The sequence below is a fragment of the Lipotes vexillifer genome, unplaced genomic scaffold (assembly GCF_000442215.2).
Source record: "Lipotes vexillifer unplaced genomic scaffold, Lipotes_vexillifer_v1.1 scaffold1139, whole genome shotgun sequence".
Classification (NCBI taxonomy): domain Eukaryota; kingdom Metazoa; phylum Chordata; class Mammalia; order Artiodactyla; family Lipotidae; genus Lipotes; species Lipotes vexillifer.
Genome location: NW_006798273.1, coordinates 1,976,477 through 1,988,986, shown reverse-complemented (window position 1 = coordinate 1,988,986; position 12,510 = coordinate 1,976,477). Strand labels below are relative to the sequence as shown.

At 38.0% G+C, this 12,510-nt stretch overlaps 1 protein-coding gene across 1 annotated transcript in view; it reads right to left on the bottom strand.

Annotated features, from left to right (window-relative positions):
• ACOXL (acyl-CoA oxidase like) overlaps window positions 1-12,510 on the bottom strand; it is a 395,915-nt gene that overhangs the window by 121,186 nt on the left and 262,219 nt on the right.

The following is a 12,510-nucleotide window of genomic DNA, read 5'->3' as shown; positions in this document are numbered from 1 at the left end:
AGCAGGAAGAAATTTCCATCTTCCCCATCTGGCAAATGAGGAAACTGAGGCACATGGGAGTTAAGAGATTTAGGCACAAACAGACTCAAAACACCCAAGTCTCCCTCAAAAACTCTTGGGGCTTTTCACCATGCAACTCTGCCTTTTGGGGTGATTTTGTCCCCCCAGCCCTCCATGAAACTTCTGTCTTTAGAACTTAGAATTAACTAAGGAGTTAATTCACAATTAGGGTTTCCCATAGCTCAGCTACCCCTTTGACCTCCCCTTCCCCCAGATCTTTGGGAAGTAAGTTATTATAAGACCCAAATAACTTAGATTCTCTTTAATTAAAATTTAAAACCTACAAGTAGCTTGTGTTGTTGCTTAATCAGAAGCCACAAGAGAAATATTAAGAAGCACTGATACAGTGCTTTTGAGAATCATCCTCCATTTAGACAAGTAAGATGGGAGGTTACTTACATGCCAGTTACATGGAAATTTAAATTATATCAATATTTATTCTGAATTTGGTCTTTAGAAGATTGGGTTTCTGTCTCAAACTATTTCACAAAAGCTGTAAAGAACTTTCATATTCTACTGAAAAGCATGTTTTAGTCATTCCAGGGACTGTTACTATGAAACACTGAGACTGTGAATGTTGTTATTAGAAACTACCTTTCCTTGGATATTTATTGTAGAATGCTGTCCACCTGAGGTTGTGAACAGCATGCACTACAGGAAGTGGATTTCATCCACCCACCCTATCATGGTCACCTACCAAGCATGACTGTGCCACATGGCTCTAGGAGCTCACCCAGCATAGAAGACTAGGCAGAGTATCTTAAAAGTAGGAAAATCACTAAGGGCAACCTCCTTGTATTTCACAAGAAGGTCAAAATGACTCTAAATTTAAATAAAATTTAAATTAAATTCAAAGGTACATCATGAGTCATCAAGAAGATGCAAATGGAAACCACAATGAGGTAGCATAATAAATCCACCAGAATGACTGAAACTAAATAAACTGACAAATGCAAATGTTGACAAGGATAAGGAGTAACCAGAACTCTCATACTTGTTGATGGACTGTAAAACTGTAAAACCACACTGGAAAAAGTTCTCAGTTCCTCATAAAACTAAATACACATAACCTATGACTCAGCAATTCCATTCCCACTATTTGCCTTAGAGAAATAAAAACACATTCATGAAAACACTTGTATACAAATGTTCACGGAAGTCCTGCTCAGAGGAGTGAAAACCTGTTAATATCCGAGGTGTCTACCTGTCACAAGAATGGAAAACAATACAATTACACGCCAATAAAATGGACATCCTAGAAGAAATGGATAAAGTCCTAGACACGTATGCTCTTTAAAGACCGAATGAAGAAGAAATAGAAAATATGAACAGACTAATTACCAGTAATAAAATTGAATCAGTAAAAGAACCAAACAAACTAAAAAAACTCCCAACAAACGAAAGTCCAGGACCAGATGGCTTCATAGGTGAATTATACCAAAAATTTAAAGAACAAGTAATACCTATCTTTCTCAAACTACCCCAAAATATCGAAGAGAAAGGAACACACTTCTGAATTCATTATATGAGGCCAGCATCACCCTGCTACAAAAACCAGTAAAGATATTAGACAAGGGGAGATCTTCAAGGTGGCAGAGGAGTAAGACGTGGAGACCACCTTCCTCCCCAAAAATACATCAGAAATACATCTACATGTGAAACAACTCCTACTGAACACCTACTGAATGCTGGCAGAAGACCTCAGACTTCCCAAAAGATATATATATTTTTTTCCTTTTCCTCTTTTTGTCAGTGTTTATGTGTATGCTTCTTTGTGTAATTTTTGTCTGTATAGCTTTGCTTTTACCATTTGTCCTAGGGATCTGTCTGTCAGGGTTTTTTTTGTTTTTTGGGGTTTTTTTAGTATAGTTTTTAGCACTTGTTATCATTGGTGGATTTGTTTTTTGGTTTGGTTGCTCTCTTTCTTTCTTTCCCTCCCTCCCTCCCTCCCTACCTTCCTTCCTTTCTTTTTTCTCCCTTTTCTTCTGAGCCATGTGGCTGAGAGGATCTTGGTGCCCTGGCTGGGTGTAAGGCCTGTGCCTCTGAGGTGGGAGAGCCAAATTCAGGACACTGGTCCACAAGAGACCTCCTAGCTCCACATAATATCGAACGGTGAAAACTCTTCCCAGAGATCTCCATCTCAATGCTGAGACCCAGCTCCACTCAAAGAGCAGCAAGCTACAGTGCTGGACACACTATGCCAAACAACTAGCAAGACAGGAACACAACACAACCCATTAGCAGAGAGGCTGCCTAAAATCATAATAAGGTCACAGGCACCCCAAAACACACCATCAGACGCAGTCCCGCCCACCAGAAAGACAAGATCAAGCCTCATCCACCAGAACACAGGCACAAGTCCCCTCCACCAGGAACCCTATACAAGGCACTGAACCAACTTTACCCACTGGGGGCAGAGAGCAAAAACAACGGGAACTATGAACCTGCAGCCTGTGAAAAGGAGACCCCAAACACAGTAAGCTAAGGAAAATGAGAAGACAGAGAAACACACAGCAGATGAAGGAGCAAGGTAAAAACCCATCAGATCGGGCTTCTCTGGTGGCGCAGTGGTTGAGAGTCCACCTGCTGATGCAGGGGACACGGATATGTGTCCCGGTCCAGGAAGATCCCACATGCAGTGGGGTGGCTGGGCCCATGAGCCATGGCCGCTGAGCCTGCGCGTCTGGAGCCTGTGCTCCACAACGGGAGAGGCCACAACAGTGAGAGGCCCGACTACTGCAAAAAAAAAAAAAAAAAACAAAACCCATCAGATCAAACAAATGAAGAGGAAATAGGCAGTCTACCTGAAAAAGAATTCAGAGTAATGACAGTGAAGATGATCCAAAATCTTGTAAATACAATGGAGAAAATACAAGAAATGTTTAACAAGGAACTAGAAGAACTAAAGAGCAAACAAACAATGATGAACAACACAATACATGTAATTAAAAATTCTCTAGAAGGAATCAATAGCAGAATAACTGAGGCAGAAGAACGGATAAGTGACCTGGAAGATAAAATAGTGGAAATAACTACCACAGAGCAGAGTAAAGAAAAAAGAATGAAAAGAATTCAGGACAGTCTCAGAGACCTCTGGGACAACATTAAATGCACCAACATTTGAATTATAGGGGTCGCAGAAGACAAAGAGAAAAAGAAAGGGTCTGAGAAAATATTTGCAGAGATTATTGTTGAAAACTTCTCTAACATGGGAAAAGAAACAGTCAATCAAGTCCAGGATGTGCAGAGAGTCCCATACAGGATAAATCCAGGAGAAACACGCCAAGACAGATATTAATCAAACTATTAAAAATTAAATACAAAGAAAAAATATTAAAAGCAGCGAGGGAAAAACAGCAAATAACATACAAGGGAATCCCCACAAGGTTAACAGCTGATCTTTCAGCAGAAACTCTGCAAGCCAGAAGGGACTGGCAGGACATATTTAAAGTGATGAAAGGGAAGAACCTACAACCAAGATTACTCTACCCAGCAAGGATCTCATTCAGATTCAACAGAGAAATTAGAACCTTTACAGACAAGCAAAATCTAAGAGAATTCAGCACCACCAAACCAACTTAACAACAAATGTTAAAGGAACTTCTCTAGGCAGGAAACAAAACAGAAGGAAAAGACCTACGATAACAAACCCAATACAATTAAGAAAATGGTAATAGGAACATACATATTGATAATTACCTTAAATGTAAATGGATTAAATGCTCCAACCAAAAGACACAGAATGGCTGAGTGTATAAACAAACAAGACCCGTATATATGCTGTCTACAAGAGACCCACTTCAGACCTAGGGACATACAGACTGAAAGTGAGGGGATGGAAAAAGATATTCCATGCAACTGGAAATCAAAAGAAAGCTGGAGTAGCAGTTCTCATATTAGACAAAATAGACTTTAAAATAAAGACTATTACAAGAGACAAAGAAGGACACTACATAATGATCAAGGGACCAATCCAAGAATATATAACAATTGTAAATATTTATGCACCCAACATATGAGTACCTCAATACATAAGGTAAATGCTAACAGCCATAAAAGGGGAAATCGACAGTAACACAAGAAGATTAGGGGACGTTAACACCCCACTTTCACCAATGGACAGATCATCCAAAATGAATTAGATAAGGAAACACTAGCTTTAAATGATATATTAAACAAGATGGACTTAATTGACAGTTATAGGACATTCCATCAAAAACAACAGAATACACTTTCTTCTCAAGTGCTCGTGGAACATTCTCCAGGATAGATCATATCTTGGGTCACAAATTAAGTCTCCTTAAATTTAAAAAAATTGAAATCATATCAAGTATCTTCTCTGACCACAACACTATGAGACTAGATGTCAATTACATGACGAAATCTGTAAAAAATACACACACCTGGAGGCTAAACAATATACTCTTCAATAACCAAGAGACCACTGAAGAAATGAGAGGCAATCAAAAAATACCTATACACAAATGACAATGAAAACATGACAACCCAAAACCTACGGAATGCAGCAGAAGCAGTTCTAAGAGGGAAGTTTATAGCAATACAATCCTACCTTAAGAAACAAGAAAAATCTCAAATAAACAACTTAACCTTAAACCTACAGCAATTAGAGAAAAAAGAACGAAAAAAACCCCAAGGTTAGCAGGAGGAAAGAAATCATAAAGATCAGATCAGAACTATATGAAAAAGAAATGAAGGAAACAATAGCAGAGATCAATAAAACTAAAACCTGGTTCTTCAAGAGATAAACAAAATTGATAAACCATTAGCCAGACTCATCAAGAAAAAGAGGGAGAAGACTCAAATCAGTAAAATGAGAAATGAAAAAGAAGTAACAAATGACACTGCAGAAATACAAAGGATCATGAGCGATTACTACAAGCAACTGTATGCCAATAAAACGGACAACGTGGAAGAAATGGACAAATTCTTAGAAAAGCACAACTTTCTGATACTGAACCAGGAAGAAATGGAAAATATAAACAGAGCAATCACAAGCACTGAAATTGAAACCGTGATTAAAAATCTTCCAACAAACAAAAGCCCAGGACCAGATGGCTTTACAGGTGAATTCTCTCAAACATTTAGAGAACAGCTAACACCTATCCTTCTCAAACTCTTCCAAAATACAGCAGACGGAGGAACACTCCCAAACTCATTCTACAAGGCCACCATCACCCTGATACCAAAACCAGACAAAGATGTCACAAAGAAAGAAAACTACAGGCCAATATCACTGATGAACATAGATGCAAACGCTCCTCAACAAAATACCAGCAAACAGAACCCAACAGCACATTAAAAGGATCATACACCATGGTCAAGTGGGGTTTATCCCAGGAATGCAAGGATACTTCAATATACACAAATCGATCAATGTGATACACCATATTAACAACTTGAAGGAGAAAAACCATATGATCATTTCAATAGATGCAGAGAAAGCTTTTGACAAAATTCAACACCCATTTATGATAAAAACCCTCCTTAAAGTAGGCACAGAGGGAACTTACCTCGAAATAATAAAGACCATATATGACAAAGCCACAGCCAACATCGTCCTCAATGGTGAAAAACTGAAACCATTTCCACTAAGATCAGGAACAAGACAAGGTTGCCCACTCTCACCACTATTATTCAACATAGTTTTGGAAGTTTTAGCCACAACAGTCAGAGAGGAAAAAGAAATAAAAGGAATCCAAACTGGAAAAGAAGAAGTAAAGCTGTCACTGTCTGCAGATGACACGATACTATACATAGAGAATCCTAAAGATGTTACCAGAAAACCACTACAGCCAATCAATGAATTTGGTAACGTAGCAGGACACAAAATTAATGCACAGAAATCTCTTGCATTCCTATATGCTAATGATGAAAAATCTGAAAGAGAAATTAGGGAAATACTCCCATTTACCATTGCAGCAAAAAGAATAAAATACCTAGGAATAAACCTACCTAAGGAGAAAAATGACCTGTATGCAGAAAACTATAAGACACTGGTGAAAGAAATTAAAGATGATACAAACAGATGGAGAGATATACCATGTTCTTGGATTGGAATAATCAACATTGTGAAAATGACTATACTACCCAAAGCGATCTACAGATTCAATGCAATTCCTATCAAACTACCAATGGCATTTTTCACAGAACTAGAACAAAAAAATCTCACAATTTGTATGGAAACACAAAAGACCCTGAATAGCCAAAGCAATATTGAGAAAGAAAAACGGAGCTGGAGCAATCAGTCTCCTGTACGTCAGACTATACTACAAAGCTATAGTATTCAAGACAGTATGGTACTGGCACAAAAACAGAGATATAGATCAGTGGAACAGGATAGAAAGCCCAGAAACAAATCCATGCACATATGGTCACATTATCTTTGATAAAGGAGGCAAGAATATACAATGGAGAAAGGACAGCCTCTTCAGTCAGTGGTGCTGGGAAAACTGGACAGCTACATGTAAAAGAATGAAATTAGAACACTTGTAACACCATACACAAAAAGAAACTCAAAATGGATTAAAGACCTCAATGTAAGGCCAGACACTATCAAACTCTTAGAGGAAAACATAGGCAGAACACTCTATGACACAAATCACAGCAAGATCCTTTTTGACCCACCACCTAGAGAAATGGAAATAAAAACAGAAATAAACAAATGGGACCTAATGAAACTTAAAGCTTTCTCACAGCAAAGGAAACCATAAACAAGATGAAAAGACAACCCTCAGAATGGGAGAAAATATTTGCAAATGAAGCAATGGACAAACTCCAAAATATACAAGCAGCTCATGCAGCTCAATATTTAAAACACAAACAACCCAATCCAAAAATGGGCAGAAGACCTAAATAGACATTTCTCCAAAGAAGATATACAGCTTGCCAACAGACACATGAAAGGATCCTCAACATCACTAATCATTAGAGAAATGCAAATCAAAACTACAATGAGGTATCACCTCACACCAGTCAGAATGGCCATCATCAAAAAATCTACACAGAACAAAGGCTGGAGAGGGTGTGGAGAAAAGGGAACCCTCTTGCACTGTTGGTGGGAATGTAAATTGATACAACCGCTATGGAGAACAGTATGGAGATTCCTTAAAAAACTAAAAATAGAACTACCATAGGATCCAGCAATCCCACTCCTGGGCATATACCCTGAGAAAACCATAATTCAAAAAGAGTCATGTACCACAATGTTCACTGCAGCTCTATTTACAATAGCCAGGACATGGAAGCAACCTAAGTGTCCACTGACAGATGAATGGATAAAGAAGATGTGGCACATATATACAATGGAATATTACTCAGCCATAAAAAGAAATGATATTGAGTTATTTGTAGTGAGGTGGATGGACCTAGAGTCTGTCATACAGAGTGAAGAACGTCAGAATGAGAAAAACAAATACCGTATGCTAACACATATATGTATATATATATATATATGGAATCTTTAAAAAAAAAAGGTTCTGAAGAAACTAGGGGCAGGACAGGAATATAGACGTAGATGTAGAGAATGGAGTTGAGGACATGGGGAGGGGGAAGGGTAAGCTGGGATGAAGTGAGAGAGTGGCATGGACTTATATACACTGCCAAATGTAAAACAGATAGAGGGAAGCAGCCGCACAGCACACGGAGATCAGTTCGGTGCTTTGTCACCACCTAGAGGGGTGGGATAGGGAGGGTGGGAAGGAGACGCAAGAGGGAGGGGATATGGGGATATATGTTTATGTATAGCCGATTCACTTTGTTATAAAGCAGAAACTAACACACCATTGTAAAGCAATTATACTCCAATAAAGATGTTATAAAAAAAAAAGATTTGTGTCTTTCATTGTAGGTAAATTCTACATAAGTAGAAAAACCTGTAACCAAATATTGAACTCTAGTTAATGATGCTCATTCCAAATTATTTATTATTTAGAAGTATGTTGATGTCTGCTGTTTACTTTGAAGTGCCCCAGCAAAAGAAAAGATGAATTGAAGGATGGGTTGAGGGGTTGGTGCATGGATATATATGTGATACAGTAATCACAGCCACAGGTTAATAGTTGACTCTCTATGGTGAGTATATGAATGTTCCCTGCAATTATTTCAATTTTCCTGAGTGTCTGGAAATGTTCATAATATAAATGGCACAGCATTCAAGTACAGCACAGAAGCTTGCCTTTCCTCGGCCTCCACAGTCTCCTAGGGATCCACAAGCTGATGAGATCTGTGAGGGCTCCAGTGTCAACCCCTTGGGAGAGGGGGAGAGGCAGCACTCATTGGGACAAGAAAGGGCAGAATGGAGCTATTGCAGCCCCAATCAGAGCCAAGCCCTGGCCTCCTCACCTAGTCTCGTGGAACCTTTCCAGTACCATGACTGACTCCCACCACTGTTCAGATGAAGGCTAGCCTCTGGGTGTCCATACAAATGGCCGTCTACCTGGAGGGATTTCAGGGCACCAGGAAGCTCTCACCCCTTCTTTCCCCCTGTCCCCACCTGCTCATGGGTACTTCTCTTGTGAGTTGTCAGTAAGACTGCCATCCAACGGCTCTACTTGCATGTAAGCTCCATGAAGGCTGAGAACCCACAGTTACTGCTGTATTGTTAACACCTAGAGAAGTGCCCCATACACTATGTGTGTGGAAATGTGTTGGATGACAAAGGCTTTTCTCAATATACATAAAAATGAGAGTAAGTAAGGTTTGGGGACATAAGGAGATAAACACAGCCAGACTGAATCAGTAAAACCGGGATGTGTGGGAGAGAGAAGTGCACTGTTTCGGAGCTTAATAACAGAGACAAAATAAATGGACTGGAAATTTCCAAATATTTACAATTGGAATACTGCCTTTGGCATATCTCAGGTCTATCTTGGAAGACTTGCTAGAAATACAGATTTGCATATCGGCGAGAGTCTGTTTTGCTTTCGAAATGATGGAAGAAAGCCCTGGTCCGCTATCTGGAAGAGAAATGGAGGGGCAGATGATTTGTAGCTAGCTAGGGAACACGATTCCTGAATGGATGGAACTGATTCTGATGGGAATTGTACTGTTCTTTCAACTCCTTATATGTTGGAAATTCTCCAGCTAATAAATTTCGGGGAAAGCTATCAGCACCACAAAATGCCCATTCAGGGCTAGAAATATTAAAAAGATTCACTGACTTTTTAGAGTGTGCAAGGACAAACTGAGACAAAACCAAGGGAAACTGTATAAAATAAAAACTTAAAAAAAAACAAAACACCTCCAAACCGAGCGAGACTTAAGTGAAACAGTCCTAGGATATGGGATCTGATGTTTCCAGCTTTAAGATAGACTACAGTTTGAATAAACAAGAACCTGAGCAGTAGTTTAAAAAAAAGGGGGGGGGGAGGACAGAACACAGATTTTTTAAATTTCACTTCATGCCAACAGATATGAAATGTCCCATACTATATTTATTGTGTTTTCCATGTTTTTTATTAGGATTGCAAGATTATACTTTTTAATGAATAGTTTCCTTGGAAATTAGTTCAATACATTTGGGTTATGAAGACCAAAGTCTCCCTCCAAATAAAAATAATAATTTTAAAAATGCACAAAAGGAAAAAGCACAATAAGCTCCTCAGAAGTAGAACAAAGGAGGCAGTACATTTATAAGCATAAATCAATAAACAAAACTGAGTGTTTTTTAAGCATGCAGGGGTTATTTATCATATTAACTGATTAAAGAAGAAATATCAAAATTTAATAGATAAAAATCATCTGCAGTAAAATTCATCTAATAATAAGAATATGTTAAAATAACAGTAAAAGGAGCTTCTTTAGGAAGTAAAGTGTGTCTATCAAAAAACTTGAGCAAATGTCATTCTTAATAGTGAAATATTAAACTAATTCTTTTTAAAACCAGGGATAAAATACTTTCTCACAAAAAAGAATAACTGGAAAGGAAGAAAGAAAAATTCATTATTTGCAGATAGTAGGACTGTCTACCTCAAAGAAGCTATAGTCACATTTAAAAGAAATTTTTTTACGGTCAGGTTTACATATTGTACAAAATCCAACTGCGCGTATAATAAATCAGCAACAACAAAACCCAGAATTTTAAAAATATTCTTTTTACAACAACAACAAAATTCTAGTGTACCTAGTAATAAATCTGTCTAAGGTTATACTATGTTTGAAAGAAATTATCAAACTCTGGGAGATTAACATTTCTGAGAGGAAGCTCACTTTTATAAGCGTGTCAATTTTTCTGCAAATCTATAGATTTAATACACTTTCAAAGAAAATTCTGGTAGATTTTTAAAAATTGTGGTAAAATAAACATAACATAAAATCTACTACCTTAACCATTTTTAAGAGTACAGTTCAGTGGCATTAAGTACATTCACTTGATCATGCAACCATCACCAATATGCATCTCCAAAATTTTTTCACCTTCCCAAACTGAAATTCTGTACCCAGCGAACACTAACTCCCATTTCTTCCTCCTCCTAGCCCCTGGTAACCACTATTCTACTTTGTCTCTATGAACCTGGCTACTCTAGACACCTTATATAAGGGCAACTATACAAAATTTGTCCTTTTGGTGTATGCAAGTTCTTTTTTTTTTTTTTGGAGGAACTTGACAAACTTAACTCTAAAACTTATGTGGACATGCAAAAGACCCAGAATAGCCAACAGTTCTGAATTACATTTTAAAGGTAATAATATAATAATATTATATATAATAAGTACCATATAATACTATTATACTATTATAAATCTAGTGGAATTGAGATGGTGTATTGTTGAATTAAGAATATACAAGCAGTCGGGCTTCCCTGGTGGCGCAGTGGTTGAGAATCTGCCTGCTAATGCAGGGAACACGGGTTCGAGCCCTGGTCTGGGAAGATCCCACATGCCACGGAGCAACTGGGCCCGTGAGCCACAACTACTGAGCCTGCGCGTCTGGAGCCTGTGCTCCGCAACAAGAGAGGCCGCGAGAGTGAGAGGCCCGCGCACCGCGATGAAGAGTGGCCCCCGCTTGCCACAACTAGAGAAAGCCCTCGCACAGAAACGAAGACCTAACACAGCCATAAATAAATAAATAAAGCAAAACGGTCAACAAGTAAAAATAAACACAATTATAAAAAAAAAAAAAAAAAAGAATATACAAGCAGTCTAGGAACCAAATAGCCCCCAAATGGACTCCTGCATATATAAAAGTTTAATAAATGTCAGAGGGGACATTCCAGATCACTTGGGAAAGACAGTCAATTCAGTATATGGGGCTGGAACAACTGACAATCCCTACAGGAGAAAAAAAAAAAGAAATTAAATCCCTCCCTCACACTACAGACAAAAATTTCTAATGGATTCAAGAGTTAAATGTGAAAGGTGAAATTCTCAAACTTTAAAAAGTGTATATTTCATGACGTCAGAGTAGACAAGATATGGAAAAGACTGCATGATGTCAAAGTAGCCAAGACATGGAAAAGACTGATAAACTCAATTGTAATTTAAGAATTTCTGTTAATCAAAAAACACCATAAAGAAAATATAAGACAAGCCACAAACCTGGAGAAGAGAACTGTAACATCTAAAAGTCAACAAGACTAAGACCAAAAAAAGAAAGAAAAAAATTGGCAAAAGGCATGACAGGCATTTCACATAGGAAGAAATACAAATGGCAAATAGACATGTGAAAGCATACTCAATTTTAACAGTAAAATGAAAATGCAATTTTAAAGCACAGTGAGAGATCTTTTTCTTATGTTATATCGACAAAAATTAAGTCTGATAATACCAAGTGTTAGTTCCATAAGACACATGCTGCTGGTGGGGATATAAATTGGTACTATCACTGAAAAATAATTTGACATGATGTAGTAAAGTTGAACATACCCACAACACAGCACTTTAACTCCTGGGTCATATATGCTACTGAGGAGTGTTTTTCAAACAATAGATTGCAAATGGCTAAAATGGCTCATGAAATCAGTTTAAAGGATTGAGATCAGTAGTTTTAAAAAACAAAATTAAAAAATATCAGAGAGCATTATGAGTAATAGGATGAGCATTGTTTCATGAAATGTTTGTTTCACTTGTGTCTGTGGTGGGGAGGGAGGGCAGGAGACTCTATGGGTGTGTGGGTGTCCATGGTGATGGAGAACGTATTTCTCTGAGTCACAGCAACTAAATTTGAAAGCCCTGTAGAAATTCTTGCCCACGTTCCCCAGAAAACATATACAAGATTTTTCATAAGAGCATGTTCAAAATGTCAAAAACACAAGCCAAATATCCACTGATACTGGAGATTAAAATGGATGAGCAACTTGCGGCACAGACACATGATGAAATATTATGAACACAGACAGAAGCTCTTCAACCACACATAACAACTTGGATGAACCTAAGAAACAAAATATTGAGTGAAAACAGGAAGCTATAGAATGCCACACACATTACGCC